The following is a 5,767-nucleotide window of genomic DNA, read 5'->3' as shown; positions in this document are numbered from 1 at the left end:
CCAGTTTTTCCATCTTTTTTTTCCTTTCTGCAGTCATTAATTTTCTCATGCATACAACATCCTGTTGATCTTTTCTCTTTTTCTCTCCCTGTGAATAGATACTGCTCTTATAAGGTGGTATCCTATACAAAGGACACAGAATAAGAGAATTGATTCTTCTTTTCAATTTTCTTCTAAATTGACTGTCTATGTCATGGAACAAGAATGGGGAACACCCAGAATCATAAAACTATACTTTCAAAGAAGTATGTATTTTACTGTCATACTTACATTATATTCATGTATGGCATATTCTGAAGGCAGTGACCTATGATGATGTGCACATCAACTTCAATAAGGAAGAGTGGGATTTGCTGAATCCTTCCCAGAAGAATGTCTACAAAGATGTGATGCTGGAGACCTACAGGAACCTAACTACTATAGGTGAAAATGAATTTCTTTCATGTTTCAAAATATGGAGACAACTTTTCCTTGGTTTATGATTTTGTTCTATAATTTGTTTTAGAGAAAGAAGAATGAGGTAAATAACACAGTCACAGTTCTTAGGTGCACTTAAGATAATAAGCTAAATGTTGCACATTCTTAAAGAATATAACATATATTCTGGTACTGTATTTTAGGATACATTTGGGAAGATCTTAACACCAAAGAGCATTGTCAATGTTCTAGAAGACATGCAAGGTAATTTTCTTGGGCAAGTTCATAACAATTTTCCTTGAATAGTTTGTATTGTGTTCTGGAACTTTAAAACAAAATCAAGAGTGTAAATAAGCACAGCTTTAAATGTATTGATGGTTATTAAGTTCTCACAAATCCATACACTTCAATTTTATGTATGTGAATTGCAACTTCAAAGCCTTCATTGAAGAAAATATCTAGGTAGCAATGCCTAAACAGATATCACCATTTGATTCATAATACCATGGGAGCTATGTTGTAGAACTGCTGCTTCATTTGCTTCTTGCTATTCATGACAGAAAATGAGTATAGCTGCAAAACTTTCTAATTCAATTGCCCATGGTAAGCCTTGTATCACTCATATACTTTTTGTGACTGTGCTAAGTTTAGTGAAATCAGATCAGTCAAGGGTCATGGGGCAATTGTTGTGAAGAAACCTTAATATCTATACCACAAGTCTGTGAAAGTCAAACTTTGAGGATTCATTGTGGAAATCTTTATACACTATTCTTTTTTCATATATATATATATGATATGTCACTCTTGACACAAGTGTATGAGCATAGGACTATGGAAAGATTTAGCATACTTCTCCTTAAGAACAATTAAGAAGATAAACTGTAGTTCCTATGTGGGAGTGTACATGTTTAATTTGATCCAAAAATACAAAGTTAATTTATTTTCTATCGTCATGGTTAATACATAAATACAAACTCACAACAAAAACAAACAAACAAACAAAGAAACATTAGTTCTAGACTATGCAAATATTTCTGGGTGTCTTATTTCACTTACCAAATGTATAATGATTTACAATATAGTGAAATTATGAATGGAGTAAAGGTGGTAAAGCACTCAGTATATGCTTCAAAAATGTAAAAAATATCCTAGAAAATTATAGGTATAGTTATAGATGGAAAGATAAAGCATGACACAATGGAATTTGTCATCACAAATATTTTTCTATATGTAAAATGATCCCTAATAAGAGAACAAATCATGATTTTAAACAAAGCTGTAAAACCTTGATATTTGATTCCTTTTTACAATTTGAAAAAAGACGAAATTAATTCATTTAGTTATGAGGTTCAACTGCATTGAATGTGGTAAAGCTTTTACATGTGTAAATTATCCTTGCAGGATTGAAAGAAATCAAATTGGAGAGAAGTTTTCAGTATATTTTCACTGTGGTAAAGTCTTGTCTTATAACACTCATCTTCTAAGGAATGAAAAAACACATAGCAGAGAAAAATGCTGGGAAATTAAGCAATGTGATGAAGTTTTTTGTTATCACAATTGTCTTGAAATGCATAAAGAAATACACACTGGAGAGAAACCCTATATATATGGTCAAGATGTTAAAGACTTTCTTCATTATGAAATACATCAAAGTCAAAAAAGAACACATATTGGAGAGAAACCCTATGAATGTAATCAGTGTGGTAAGGCCTTTGCACATCATAATCATCTTCAATTGCATAAAAGAACACATACTGGAGAGAAACCTTATGAATGTAATCAGTGTGGTAAGGCCTTTGCAGAACACAGGAATCTTCAAAGCCATAAAAGATCACATACTGGAGAGAAACCCTATGCATGTAATCAGTGTTGTAAGGCCTTTGGATGTCATAGTAATCTTCAAACGCATAAAAGAACACATACTGGAGAGAAACCCTATGAATGTAATCAGTGTGGTAAGGCCTTTTCACAACATGGTACTCTTCAAATGCATAGAAGAACACATACTGGAGAGAAACCCTAGGAATGATATCTGTGTGATAAGGCCTTTGCAGACCCCTGTACTCTTATAAGGCTTAAAATGTAACATACTCTAGAGATACCTGTGAATGGAATGTGCTAATTTTTTTCACAGTCATCTCCAAATACATTATATGAGCCCTTTTGTAGAGAAACTCTGAAGTTAATTTGTGTATTTTTCAAAAACATGAGAAAAAAAATCTTACTGTAATGAAACTCTATAAATGAATTCAGTGTCATAATGTTTTGTGCTTCACAGAAGAGTAAGACTTTGTGTGTAGTCATCTGAGAAAGCTTGTGCATATTATCATAATCTTTTGGACCTCAGGAAAAAACTGGTGGCTTATTTTAAATTGTTCTTTCAGATGTTAAGCCACTTACAGTCAGTTAATCAAAATCAGTTATTGTGTAGAAAAAAGTTTCATAATGTCAACAACTTGTTTATGCATCATTATACCTCTCTTTATTTTAGTTTGAATCAGCAAAGTAATGGATAAAACCTTATTGGTTACAGGAAGGGTGTTCCAACTTTGGTCTTCAAACCAGAGCCAAAGGAAAGAACTTTGTCTCTGAATCTAGAACTGGATAATGAAACAACAACTCCCTGAAAATAGCCAAAACATTAAAAAGGCCCAGTGAAAGAAACACAATTTGGCTCTCAAACCAGAACCATAAAATCCTAAAAAGTTTCAACAATTTTTTTTAAGCTCAAAGGATACCATTAACTGAAATTTGAGAGGCATGAAGAGTCAAACCTCCCATATGTTTACTTGTATATTTTGTATAAAAGTAACCTTAGAAGTTGGGGGTATAATTATGGTTATCAGAAGATTGGGAGTGGTCATCAGGAAGGTAGATAGAAGGTGGTTACAAGGAATATTTTCTGAAAAAGAAAGATGTCTTGAAGTAATAAATGATAGTAACATTACCCTTAACAGTAGCCACAAATATAAAATATTATGGAATTGCCAACTAGAGAAGTGAAAGGACTGTAGGAAAAGAATATTAAATCCTTAAAGAAGACACCAGAGAATGGGAAGATGTCCCTTGCCCTTGTTAATTAGAAATCAACATAGCAGTCTAAAGGCTCAATACCATTCCCATGTAAATATCAGAAAAATTCTCCAGAGATCTCAAAATAAAAACAATCAACTTCATATAGAAAAGCCAAAAAAAATGCAGGATAGCCAAAACAATCCTACATAAAAAATAATTTCTGGAGGCATCATATTTCATGACTTCAGATGACTACAGAGCTACAGTACTGAAGAGAGCCTGGTGTTGGCACAAAAACAGATAGGAGGACTAATGGAACTGATTCTAAGACCCAGATATCAATCCACTCGTGATTTTTGACAAAGCACCAAAAACTATAAAATGGAGAAAACATATTTAACAAGTGGTGCTGGCTTAACTGAATATCAGTGTGGGAGAGAATGAAAGTAGATCCACATCTATCATCATGAACAAAACTCAAGTCCCAATGGATCAAAGACTACAACATAAAGACAAACACACTGAACTACATAAAACAGAATATTGGAAGTACACTTGAACACATTGGTAAAGAGGACCACTTTCAAATTATAACCCCAGGCATCACAGACACTGAGAAAAATAATAAATGAGATCTCCTGAAGCAAAAGTTTCTGTAAAACAAAGGACATGATCAGCAATACAAAATAGCCATCTGTAGTATGGGAAAAGATATTCACCTCCCCCACATTGGACAGAAGACTGATCTTCAAAACATACAAAGTACTTAAATAATTGGTCATCAAATAAAAAATGGAGTACTCCAGTAAAAATGGAGTACAGATCTAAATAAAAAACTTTTAACATATGAATCTAAAATGACTGAGAGACACTTAAGGAAATTTCCAAACTCCTTATTCATTAGAGAAATGAAAATCAAAACAAATCTGAGAGTCCCTCTTACATCTGTAACAATAGGCAAGATCAAAACACTGATGACAACTTAAGCTGGAGAGGATGTGGAGTTAAGGGAACACTCCTCCATTGCTGATGGGGTTACAACTGAGTCAGCTACTTTGGATATCAGTATGGTTATTCCGTAGAAAATTAGAAAGCCACTTGCCTGGTTGTGAGGCATGGCTTTAATCCCTGCACTTGGGAGGCAGAGATAGATCTCTGTGACTTCAAGGCCAACCTGGTCTACAAAAGCTAGTTCCAGGATAGGCTCTAGAGTTAAAGAGAAACCATGTCTTGGAGAACCAAAAATTAAAAAAAAAAAAAGACTGAAAGAAAATTAGGAAACAGCTTATCTTAAAACCCAGCCATGCCCTTTGGATATGTACTCAATGGATGCTCAATCATACCAAAACGACAAATGCTCAACTGTCTTCACAACAACACTATTTGTCAGAGCCAGAACCTGAAAACAATCCCTCCACTGAAGAATGGACAAAGAAATTGTGGTATATTTACACAATGGAGTACTACACAGTGGATAAAAACAATTACATCTTGAAATTTATGTGCGAATTTATGGATCTAGAAAACATAAAAGAGTGAGTTAACCCAGAACCAAAAGGAAAAATATATGTACTCACTCCTAAGTGGCTTTTAGACATAAAACAGAGGACAGTCAGCCTACAATTCACAATGCCCAGAACATATACAACAAAGAGGAAACAGAGACATACATAAATCTATTTTATATAGGACATAGACAAAGACAATTTCTTAGTAAATTTGGAGCATGTGGATCATGGGAGAAGAGGAGGGGAGAGAAAGGGAAAGGAGTGGATAAATGTATCGTTGAATAAAAAAACAGTTAAACTCTTGGTACACAGTAGTTATTGGGTGAAATAAACAAAGTGATAGTAAGAAATGAATAGCTGAAATTTGGAACTTTGCTTAATTTTGTACCTTAATAAAACAATTCCTCTTGTTAAGCCAAACTGATTTATGATATTTAATTAAAAACAATCCACACATATTTTCCAAAAGAAAATTAAAGATTTGTACCATATCTCCCCATGTTCCTAAATCTATTATCATACATACAAACACATGAGAGAGACGTGTCTGATTTCACTTAATATAGCTGCATTCATTCTAAATTCAGCATTAAACACTGAGTTAATGTTTTTATGTTTTATTTTGAAGGCTGTACAAGTCAGAGTGACAAGCCCTGAACTATGTGTGAGTACTAATTGAATCTTTCACTTTTGAAAATACCAAGTTAAAGTGTAAGAATGTCTTGGGCATTTAGAGGTCTAACAAGCACCTACAAGTGAATGGATCATGTATACAATAAATCTAGCAGCCAGAATCAAGAGTTGGAATCAAGAAAGTGACCACACAC

General features: G+C 33.6%; 1 long non-coding RNA gene across 1 annotated transcript; it reads left to right on the top strand.

The window, feature by feature from the left end:
- The first annotated feature begins 251 nt into the window (after positions 1 to 251).
- LOC126491531 (uncharacterized) lies at positions 252 to 5,249 on the top strand. Its single transcript, XR_007589417.1, has 3 exons — positions 252 to 423; positions 621 to 681; positions 1,819 to 5,249. It is a non-coding gene; the product is annotated as an uncharacterized lncRNA (long non-coding RNA).
- Positions 5,250 to 5,767: the final 518 nt, after the last annotated feature.

This window comes from Alexandromys fortis, unplaced genomic scaffold (assembly GCF_014885135.2).
Source record: "Alexandromys fortis isolate MF-2015 unplaced genomic scaffold, M_Fortis_MF-2015_v1.1 scaffold_279, whole genome shotgun sequence".
NCBI classification, from domain to species: Eukaryota; Metazoa; Chordata; class Mammalia; order Rodentia; family Cricetidae; genus Alexandromys; species Alexandromys fortis.
The sequence above is the reverse complement of the archived record's forward strand: the minus strand, read 5'-3'. Positions and strand labels throughout refer to the sequence as shown.